General features: G+C 46.8%; 1 long non-coding RNA gene across 1 annotated transcript; it reads right to left on the bottom strand.

Moving 5' to 3' along the window:
• Positions 1-8,477: 8,477 nt before the first annotated feature.
• On the bottom strand, positions 8,478-10,762 carry LOC144141920 (uncharacterized). The gene is made up of 3 exons (XR_013316748.1): positions 10,709-10,762; positions 9,852-10,052; positions 8,478-8,599 (listed from the first exon to the last, which is right to left on the bottom strand). It is a non-coding gene; the product is annotated as an uncharacterized LOC144141920 (long non-coding RNA).
• Between the last annotated feature and the right edge of the window lie 1,250 nt (positions 10,763-12,012).

Here is a 12,012-nt window from a genome sequence, read left to right as displayed (position 1 = left end):
GCTCTATTTCACGCCCTCAGCCGTTCGCTAATCGCCGCGTGGTTGGAACGGCTGTTTGTCAAACGTGGATCTGCACCGTTTACCCTACATCCCTACATGAAATTAGCTTAACCTTTGGCCCGAAAATTGCCCTGATTGTTTCTGCGATAGTGCAGACAACCGTGTTGCTTCAGATATATTTTTTGTCTAGCGTTCCGTGCTGACGAGACGGCGATTGGAACTCCCTAAAGTTTCGTCAGGCGGAATGATAACTGGCCAGAGTCCTTCAGTGATTTACTATTGCTCACATGCGTTGCCTCCATCAGGCAGGATGACCTTTAATTGTGTTATTCAGTAAAGCTTGGGTGTTGGGCTAGTTGGTATGAAGACATGAGGAAAAGCAGAGCGCGGAAGTTTAAAAGACGACCACAGAATAAAGGAGCAAACGAATCAAACCAACCGTTTCTTTGGCCCCTTATTCTGTGGTCGTCTTGTAAACTTAAGCTCTCTACATTTCTTCATGTCTTCATTGTGGCCTTTGGTGTGTGCTTCCGTTGCTAAATGTGTTGTCCGGTGCTTAATCAAATTTCGCCCCCCGTTTTCTTTGGCTACAGCCACGGTAGCCATTGTTTTCACCTGTCGTGCAGTTGACATGGTGAGAGCAGAATTGCTTAAAAATGCTCACTTCTGGAAGCATATTTGGGAAACTGGTCATTATAATGCAATAGTCATCACATCAAAGGCTATGTGACAAACTTGCTAACACCCACGCTTTGCAATTGGTCTGCTGTACGATGAATTTGCGCACGAGACACTCTTTTAAGAGTGAAGTGTACATGCATGTGTTGCTGCAGGCCAGCTAACAAATCTGAACTGGCTGTAAAAGTTGGTCTGCCAGAAAAACCACAATTTTTCAAAGCCTTTTCTTTTATTCATCGAACTGGCTTTTTCTCTTTCGCTTTATGGAAACATATCAGGGCACGTCACAAAGCACCCAGAGCAAGCCAAGCCCGACTATTCAGTTGTTACCGCCTTCTTAAAAACTTTTCTGATTGCCCTTCACTTTTCAAAGTTACGTTCCGTCATTCTGTTACATTCTACCTAATGCGACCTTGGTGTGGCGGCGTACACCAAAACAGGCCACCCAGCCCCATCTCTGTGCTGGCAGGGCATTATGACATCGGCAAAGCTTCCCTAGGAACGCCCGCAGTGGCACCACCTAGGAAAAGCTGCTACGCGAACATGCCTGCGCCATTGATCAAAGCATTTCACAGCCGTCTTGTTTCCTGCTGATTGTACTCATAATCCCCTGCTGTCACTAGCTGCTTCATCTGTATGCGCTAAGTCACTAGCTAGGTACAGTACTACAGTCTCTAGTGCACCCACATGCATGCATTTTTGTGGCTGTGCTTGTAGGCAAGGCAAAACATTCTGATGAAATCGACACTGCAACAAAGCGTGGGATGAGGCATCATATTTTATGTTTGCTAGAGGAGGTTTTTGTCTTTTAAGAAGCACAAGACCAGGAAAAGTTCTTGCACACATTCATATCCCTGCATCAGTGTTTGCTTCAGAAGAACGCTTCGACTAGTTCCACCAGTCTTGTCTTGACATCCGCAATAATTAATGTCACAAGTTGTCGTGCAGAACAATATATGGGGCAGCCGTGCCTGTTTTCACGCCACTTTGGGAATTTTCATGCACTAATAAGGTACTGCTGCTGCAAGTGGCATATTATTTGTATTCACAACACTGTAATTACTGATGCTGGCCAACTTGCTTTTGCACTTTAGTGTCTCTTTAGGCGTCTGTATTGTACCGTAAATCCATTAGGTCCCTCCTGGGCAGATGTGCTGAACTATGCTCCTGTGCTATGTCGCTTTTGCATCCCAATATATTTACTTCCTCTTTCTCTCTTTTTAAGCATAGCAGCAACTTTTGAGGTGCAAAAAGTGTCGAAACATGAAAACGTTCAGTGTAGCACTTCGTGCTTGAAATGAGTGAGCTACATTCTGCGCATATTACACCTTGTGGCATTTCTGCTGCCCACAGGCCTGAAAGAAGGACACGACAAGTGCTTGACTTGCAACAAAGTTTATTTGTTTGCACCACAAAGATATGCAAGTACAAAACATCAAAAGCAAGAATCACAAGCAGGAGCCTGCGTCCTAGCCTTAAAAAGGTGGCATTATGCGAACCATAAAAACACAACTTCAGTCATATGCATACTCCTATCACTCAGTACATTCACATTAACAACTTGAGCAATTGTAGCAGCACCCACACAAACAAAGCACAGCAACATCTCTCACTAAGTGCATTGGCAAAAAAAATTCACCTACACAGTCTGTACAGATGATTAACAAGCAAAGCTGTGACATACAGGTGCTGTTTAATGTGTGATGCGTGGCCTACCCATTGAGCTGTGCTTCACAGAGTAGCTTGCTGCATGTGCGCTCTGCTTCGAGAGACGCCCTAATGTTCCCTTTGATGTGGCATTCCCAAGTAGCACTGTCGGTAGGTGTGAGAGTGTAGCTGCGTCATCTATAAACCTATAAGCCAATCTCTGTCTTTGTCGAGAGTTCAACGGAATGCCATCTGGTCAGTTAAAGCCATTTGTATAAATGTTGCAACAAAATTGACGTTTCGGGATCCGTATGGATCCCTTGTTCATAATGGATTGATGACTTAGCAGCAGGCTCCTAAGTAGCTTTGAGCGCATGACGTAATGTACGGGAGTACACATGGTTTAGAGTGCCAGATGATCTGTTGATTGTGTTGCTTGTTGTCTGAATTATTAGCGATTCAAGATTGAGCCTCGTTGGGAAATTCTTTCCCGGCGACCACTACATAATTCAGTCACAAATCTCCCATCAAAGAGCGAGCAGCCAAAAAATTGGCACTGCGTGCATAACAAATTGGAAGAACTTCCGAGAAACGACCCCCGCTGATTGGATAACAGTCTCGAGGAATGGACTACCAAGCTCATTCAAGAGGCAAGAAAACACGCCAAGGAACTTTCCCTTACGCAGGATAACCCAGCCATCGATGCCCATCTCCTCCACCTCTGGGACGCCCGTAGAGGGCTAATCAGGCGGTGGAAAAAGAACAAGACGAACCGCAACCTGAAGATCCGCTATGCAGAAATTACGGCAGAAGCTGAAGTGTACGCCCGTGAGCTGAGCCAGCACAACTGGACGCAGTTCTGCAACAAGCTGCAAGGAACGCTGGGAACCCGCCGCACATGGTACCTGCTCCGTTTCCTTATGGGCCCCGGTGAATATAAGGCGGTCACAGCAGACCAGCTTCGCCGATTAATCTACAATTACCCGGGCACAGAAGAAGACTTGTTGGACGAACTTATTAAGCAAGCCTTGGCGCCCCCACCCCACGTCCAACCCACCCAGGCACCTGACTACACAGGCGATCCGAATCCCAAAATGGACGAGCCGGTCTCCATTGCTGAAATCAAGGCGCCAGCGTACAACCTCACCCGAAACACCACTCCGGGTCGAGACAAAATCCCTAACAAATTATTGCGAAACCTCGACCATGCCGTCCTAGAAAATCTTCTAGTCTACATCAATGAGTGCTGGCTGGCGGGTTCCTTGACCCTACAGTGGAAACACGCAGACGTCACTTTCATCCCCAAGCCCGGCAAACCCTTGAACTCCAAGGATCTGAGGCCTATTTCTCTGACCTCATGTGTCGGCAAATTGTTTGAACACCTGGTTTACAACCGGCTCTCGCCCCACGTTGAAGACAACGGCTACTTCCCTGACACGATATACGGCTTCCGCCCACATCTGTCAACCCAAGACATACTACTTCAGCTTAAGGAGGAAGTGCTGGACGACTTTAATAGCCACAGCAAGCGGTCCATCTTGGCCCTTGACATTAAGGGGGCATTCGACAACGTTTCTCACCAAGCCATCCTTCAAGGCCTCGCATCTACAAACTGTGGCGAGCGCACATTCCAATACTTTGTCTCCTTTCTAACCCAGCACACAGCAACAGTGGGCATCGGGCACCGTCGATCCGACGCATTTAAAACCCTGCCAAAGGGCACTCCGCAGGGGTTGGTAGTATCCCAAATACTATTCAACCTCATAATGAAAGACTTGCCACCCCTACTAAAAGCCATCCCGAATCTTCGCCACGCAATATACGCGGACGACCAAACGCTCTGGGTCCCCACTGAATCTCCGGGCGACCAGCAAGATGCACTTCAAGCAGCCATTCAGGTCACCCAACAATACCTGAAAGCCTGAGGACTCGATTGTGCCCCCGAAAAATCTGCCCTTCTAACCCTGTGCAAAAGGACATATAAGAAGCGTCCAGATCCCATACCAGATCCAGAACTTACCATTAATGAGCAACGCGTCCCCAATGTCCCACTCCTACGCATATTAGGCCTCACCATACCAAAAGATGGCTCAGGCACTCAGACTATCCTTCCCTTGCAACGGACTCTTGACCAGCTCATTCACCTCATCCGCAGGATCTCCCATCAGCGACTTGGGCTACAAGAAGCTGACAGCCTGCGCATCATTCACGCCCTCCTTATTAGCCAGGTTACGCCACCGTATTTGGCCCTGAAACCCGCAGAGAAAGAAAAGCTAAACATCGCCATACGCCAGGCCTACGAGGCCGCCTTTAGACTGCCTCCAAAAATAGCAACAAGAAAACTTCTACAGCTCGGCGTTCATAATACATGGGAGGAGCTGGAAGAAGCTCATCGCATCTCTCAATTCACGCGACTTAAGCTAACGCCAACCGGCAGGGCTACACTTACCCGGCTCGGCTACAGGCCTCCCCCAAAATGCGAACAGAGGCAACGCATCCCTCTAACCATCCGACAGTACATCACAATCGCACCCATTCCCAGAAATATGCACCCCATCTATAACAAGGCACGCCGAGAAGCCCGGATACGAGCCCTTAGAAAACGCTTCCCAAACTCTCCCAGTACTCGTTACACGGATGCCTCTCCATACCACCAACAACCGGAACATGCCGTGAGTGTCACCGGAGCCAACAGTGCAGAACTGACGGCCGCTACAGTACACACGACATCTATTGAGGCAGCAGAAGGACTTGCCATCGCTCTAGCCGCCACCACTGGAAACGACTACTTCACTATAATCCGCCTGCCGCAACTTCCTGCTAGGTCGAATAACACCCACGGCCTTAAAAATTCTGCAAAGTGTGCACCAGCTCCCGGAAATGCACATCATCTGGACCCCCGGACATGAGTCCTTCGAGGGGAACGAGGCGGCACACGCCGCTGCCCGCGTTCATACACACCGGGCCGTTTGTCAAGAAGGCGAAGTCACACAGCCCCTTCGCTCTCCCAAGCCCGCTACTCTGAATTGATACGCGGACATCCTCGCCCATTACCGCCACGAACGACGACACTTCCCGCCACCACATCCCCATTTATCCAGAGCACAGGCGACTGCCTTTCTTCCATGCCATGTACCCCACCCTCTACTACTCAACGTGTAATTTCTGTCCCCAACCAGGCACCCTGTACCACACGGTATGGGAGTGTCAGAAAACCCCATCTCTTACCCCAAATCCTCACCCAACGTACGAGTAGTGGGCGGACCAGCTGGCCAGCTCCGACCTCTCAGTCCAGCGTATCCTGGTGGAGAGGGCTAGGGCAGCCAGCGCGGACCAGGGCTTCCCGGACTACAGGAGGCCCCCCACCTGGCGGGCACCTGAAGCTCGTCTTAATAAAGTTTATCCACTCCACTCCGTGGCTATGATGCGCGCGTGGTCCCACTCTATCTTGTGGCCCATCTTCTCGGCATGCTCTGCAAGTGCATTCGTCACGGTGTGGCCCTTGGTAACGTCATTTTTGTGCTGTTTAAGACGCCGGCAGAAATTTCCGCTTTCACCAATGTATACCGATTCGCAGTCGGCGCATGGGATTTTGTAGACCACACCAGGGAAACGTTGCCGAGGGAGGATCCTTTATGTAAAGCAAGTCACCCTTGAGCTTGCTTGCTTGCACATGCGCGATCTAAGACACGAGCAAGGGCTCCACTTACAGGCTGTTCCACCACAAGGACATGACAATAGTGTATCGCACGCCGTTCGATGTCACTGAGCTCTGCACCTCGCTACGGTTTTGCCTGTCTAACACTTGCTTCTCGCACAAAAGCGAATTTTACAGGCAAGTTTTCGGTACCGCTATGGGAGCATCTATTTCAGTCACGACTGCAAATATTACAATGGAAGCAATTTAAAACAAAGCATTGGAATTATTTTAGCCGATACCCAAGGTGTTCCTGAGATACTTCGATGACTGCTTCTGCGGTAAGGTGTACATCAGACAAACCAGCCGATGGGTAAATGACCGCCTCAGGGAACATGATCTTTCCATGAAGAATGGCACCGGGTCGCATTTGCCTCATCACTGCCGCGAGTGTTGCAAAGGATGCCTTCCGAGACTGGCAGAGACAATCATTATCGGAAAGAGTCGTGACACCATGTCGCATGAACTGCGCGAAGCGTATTTCATCCCAAAAAAAAACAGCGCAGGCTGTATCAGTGAAGCATCGCTATCCCTGTTTTCGAAGGAGTACCGGATCCTAGACAACATGCGATAAAAAGGTGTGATTGTTGTCTTCAGCTGTGGCTATTTTGTTTTTATAGTATCTTTTTCAGATCTATTATCCTTTGTGTATGTTTGTGCATTTGTAGACAAGCTACTTATATCGCTGTCTTTCCTTGGAATAAATCAGTTGTTAGTAGCGCATCTGTCTCGTCGTTCTTCGTTTTTTCTGTCCTCGTTTGTAGCGCTCGATTTTCTTTAGGCAATGAACCAACTAGCCCAACAGCATATTTTACTAAAAAAGCGGACCCTGATTTACAACGCTACTTGCCCGAACGATTTCGAAAATGAGCTTTTGTTATAGCCGACGCTTCAGCTATCACGTCTCTCTCTTTGAAGGGAACAAACCGCAGGCGGGCTCCGATCGATCACTATTTTTACCATACATTATGTGCAAACAGCTTCGTGAATATCAACCCAGAATTTTTTGCCTTGCTTCCCATCGGGAAACGAATTATAAAACGGATCTAAAACGATAAGCCAGCTTCCACAGCTAAATAATGCACTAAAGCACGAAAACATTTCCTATCTGCCACTGTTTTATACTTTAACCAGAGACAGGTGCTGCTGAAAACATTTTACTTTCAAATAAACTAAATTTAACGCTCAAAGTAAATACTTCACCTGTGAATTGAACTTTTAAAAATCTACTCTATTATTTAGGAGAGGAGAAGTTTCGTTAGTTTTCGCACTTGACGAAGACGACGGCCGATATTTGTGCTGATGTATTTGTTACTTAGAGAAAGGCTGATTTTGGCTCACTTAGCGAGTGAGGCAAAAGTCACACAAGCGTTTATAGCCGCGTGTAAAACAACTCTATTTAGGTCGTCAAACTTTTGAAAAGGTCTAAAGGATGGAGGTGGCGTTGGGCCAGCCCAAATATGGCCCATATTGAACGCGGGATGCAAGCTGCCAAAAAGTTATAAAATATCTTTTTTTTCTGTGGTAAATGCAATAGGAATGACAAATGTAAGGCATGTGCTCATTTCACGCTATTTTTATCTTTGAGTAAAAATTTTATTTTTAGGTAAAAAGAGGTTTGCTAACACTAAGACATTCGCAAGCGCGTGAATAGTTTGTAGGCTTCTCATCTATCTTTCTTTTTTTTTTAATTGAAAAAAAAAGGTGGATACGCCTGCCTATGCGGTTAGTTTAAACATGTGATGGCGACGGCGGTACAGCGCGCTGGTGTAGCAGAGAAACCCCGGGCGAGCACATCCCTGCACCTGGCGGAGCGCCCTGCAAGTCGCCGGAGAAATGCGAGCTTCACGGGACAGGTTCCCCAACCTCCGTCACAGGCTGCTCGGAACTTATTTCGGCAACTCTCCGCCAGGTGCAAACGTCGTCTGCATGGAGCTACTTTGAACGATGGTACCTAGTGTGCAGTGTGCTTGCGAAGCTCAGGATTTCGCCAAGGTGATTTTAGGAGCTTAGACTGCTTATTTGGACAAAGAAAAATTTGAGTGCAGCTGGCCTTTAATGCCGAGACATGTGCATTTAATAATATTGGATTTGATTTCCCGTGAGTTTTCACTATTCATTGACGACTTGTAGTGCCATTCACACACCTCCGGAGAAAACATAACCCTAAATGAAGAGGCCCACACAAGGGGCACCCTATTAGGTGCATTCTGTCCCTTCTGTAGTCCGAGAGCTTTGGCGTGCGGCACCCCATCTCTGACGCTGAGGTTCAGGGCGTGAGGACCGCTTGACCTTCTTGCTAGCCGAGCTCTTGGCCAGCAGGCACTCTAGCTGGTCCCCGGTTTACCCCAGGGCGACGCCTGGCAATGCTTGTGGGCTGGACCTTGACGGTACAGCCGCACCTCCGGGCGCTGGTGAAGCCTGCCTTTATGGGCAGGCTCCTTCCTGGGGCTCCTTTCTGATCTTGTGCATCTGCCGCAGCAGTTGCTGAAGGGCAGTGGCATAATATGGGTTGCCAGCAGCTAGGGAAGGCTGGCGCCACCACTCCTCGTAGATCTTCTGCAGCTCCGCAGTGTCCTACGAAAAATTTGTTCAGGATATAGCACAGATTTACTCAAAATTTGTTGCATCTCCTATCTTTATATTGTCTCCTTTGCACTGCTGAAGTAATAAGGGTGTTCCGTAGGTATTCAACTATGGGCCTACCTGGAAACCCATTAGGGCAGAAAAATGTTCACAGAACTCACCTTCCCCTGCCAAGCTTAGATAACCATTTGGACCAGAGAATACTACGCAGGTATTTACAGATTAGTTTCACAAACAATAATGCATTCATTGAACTAAAATAAAACACAAGAAAAAGCTTTGTTTAGTGGTTTAGTGCCATGTTCAGTTACATAATAATGACTGATTGATTGATTGACTGCGAGGTTTAAAGTACCGAAACTACACCTTGCTTATGAGGCGCGCTGTAGTGGAGACAGCTGGGGTTTAATTTTGGTCACCTAGGAACAGCTAGGAAGAGTTAACGTGCGCCGAAATCTCGACACACCGACGCTTTCGCTTTTCACTTCTATCAGGAAAATTGCTACCGCAGCCGGTATCGAACCCATGTCCTTGGGCTCAGCAGCACAACACCATAGCCACTTTAGTCTCACAGAACCGAAGCAACGCCTCTTCAAAATCCCAGGGTTCCTCAAAGCCTTACTTGAGAGCCCCTGACCTAGCGCTTTCGCAAGGCACCTTTTTATTCACAGGGCCTTAGTGGCATACAAGGACTATTCAGCGAAACACACAGAAAAAACATTAAGACAAAGCTGGGCTGAAGACTGGCCCACCTGGTGGGGGCCCCTAACACCAGCACAGTGCTGTTTAATGACAGTTTATTCCTCCTCCTCTTACCACCCTCCCTATTTCAGAAAGGGCCTCGGAAGACATACGACAGCCAGCATACAAAATTTCACACTAGCTGTGACATCTGAATACTACTACATGCATTGGAAAAACTTGTTTGTCTTGCTTCTGCTATGATGCTACGCAGTCATGTTGGATTGCCTTAATTGTTGGAGTGCCTTTTTTGGCATCCTATAGCCTTCTTCTACTTAGCTCCTGCAATTGTACCTTCGTAAAAATAAATTTTACTACAAGAGACCCCTGAAAAAATGCATGCACGTGGTTATAAAATAGGTAGCTCTTTCCAAAAGTGGAGTGTGTTGCTGAGAAACAGATCTTGTTCAGGTGTCTAGTTGCTACCTAGGTGTCTAGTAACTGGAGTAAGGGTCACAATTATTAGGCTTTGCTAAAATAAATGCACGAGCACAAGCCACACCTCAACACCTCACGTTGGTGACTGCTTCCAGTTGAGCCCTGGGCCTCCAGCTGTGGCTCGGTATCCATAGGCAGCTGCTGCTGTTCAGGCTCTGCTGCCACCGGTTGGCCTTGCCCTGTGGGTGTGCTGGTGCTGGCTTCTTGGGAGTTGTCCTGTGTTTGCTTTCCCAGTCAAGCTTCCTGAATGCCCCCTCCAGACATGCTGTGAACAGTTAGGAATAGTGAAAACTGACTGTGAATCAGATCGAATATTCTCAAATACGAATAGTAGAAACCAACCGCGAATTACATATATTCGAATGTAAATGGCAAAAGATTACTGCAAATGAATTATTTTCAAATGTGAATAGTGAAAATTCACTTCACATTGAATTTGATTCAAATTGCACATTGCTCCCACGCCAGGCTGCTGTTAGCTGTGCCACGTATAAAGATGTATTATGAGCTGCACTGTTGTGGCGAATACCACACGCTCATTTATTCCTTCTAAGTGGAACAAAAATAGTACAGCGAAGGTATGTACTGAGACATATGAACGTCTGGGCCATAATTTAAAAGTAGTTTTACAAGCACAGGCTTTCACAGTCAGGCTGTGCCATCTTCATTAGGACAGGTGCATCAGACAAGTCTAGTTAAGTGCGCCGTGGCTGTGCATGTGCTCATCGCTGCCTTTCTCCCGAATTAGAGAATTCAACACTGCAGAACAGAGTTTCTGGGATACCTTTCCGTCTACACTGCATGATAGCTTGCTTGAAGCTGAAAATTTAACTGAGAGAGATACCATGTTTGCAAAAACGTTGGCACAGGTCACATAAAAGTCGCAATATATGGAGTGTGCTGGGGTACATAGCTACTTACAATGTTCAACGTGATTTGGTGCTCTTCTGTCCAGCTTAGTGAGGGGGCTCACTCTTTCGTTGCCATACTGCCCTCTCCGCCACCCGCAGAATCAGTGGTAGACGGTGCTGACTGGGGGATTTACAGCGCTGCTAGCGAGCAGGCCCTCACCGTCCTCCTGCCTTGCCAGCTTCGTTTTATGAGGAGCTAGTGCGGCTGCTGGGGTCGTATACTCTTGAAAGTAGTGGAAGAATACGGCACTTTTGTCCGATGTGGGTTTTAGAAGGCGAAAGTTGTCGGCGCAGTCGAGCCCGTGGTTGAGCACCTCATGCAGCTTGATGACAGCAGTCGGCGAGACTGGCCAGTTGAGGAATGGGTCGTTCTGCTGAGTTGCTTTTGTGACTTCCTAATTTTGACATCTACAAATGCTTAGCAGTAGTAGAATGCTTTCCGGCAGTTTCGTTCAAGCTGCTGTGCTGACACCTTCACTCCTTGTGGAACACAAACCTGTAAAAAGAGAATATCACAAATTATCTCAATTCTCAAAATATTATTTAAAAATGACTAACCTGCAATATATTTTCTTACTTAAATTACAATTTTATGAAACACAAACGTGTTAAACGGTAATATTATGAATTATTTTAGTTTTGAGAATATTATTGAGAACAAGATATGCAATCTGTAACCTGCAAAGGTTTTTTTTACTTCAATTACCCACTTAATCTGACAAGTTTCACAATCAGACAACTAAGAAATGCTGAAGTTCCAAGGTGATGCGCATACTGTATTAAAGATGTGCCTCCAAGTCATGTTCTGATCTACTTCGCGGAATAAGAAATTGTACAGGTTTATCACTCGCCTTTCACTTAATTTTCCCATGTATGAAAATTGGCGTTTTAGGAACATTTGTGTTGGTACCAGGCAAAAAAAACTTGCTCAATCGCTCACGAAATCGAAGCGGAACAGTTGCATGTTATGCTCTTGCATATAACACAATTCTCTCCAAAATAGGACAGTTATATGCTTCCCACATTTCGGTTACGTTTAAATCTACTGAACACGTAATAACACGACACGTTTAAAGCCTCTTTTAAAGCATTTTCAGTTGGTCTTTTTTTTCCTCTTCAGCAAGGGGTGCCCCTTCATAAACCGAAGGGGGCAGGAGATAATTGGCTAAAAATCATTCATCTGTGAAAATGTTAAAAGCATGACACACATGCTTGACTCTTTTTGCTCGGACCATACTATGAAGCGTTATTTGTTTGTGAATTAGAATTACATCCCACATTATTCTGATATTGTTTAATCTTACGTAAGGAAAA

This window comes from Haemaphysalis longicornis, unplaced genomic scaffold (assembly GCF_048455015.1).
Source record: "Haemaphysalis longicornis isolate Haplotype H1 unplaced genomic scaffold, Haemaphysalis longicornis Haplotype H1 scaffold_6, whole genome shotgun sequence".
Taxonomy (NCBI): Eukaryota; Metazoa; Arthropoda; class Arachnida; order Ixodida; family Ixodidae; genus Haemaphysalis; species Haemaphysalis longicornis.
The sequence above is the reverse complement of the archived record's forward strand: the minus strand, read 5'-3'. Positions and strand labels throughout refer to the sequence as shown.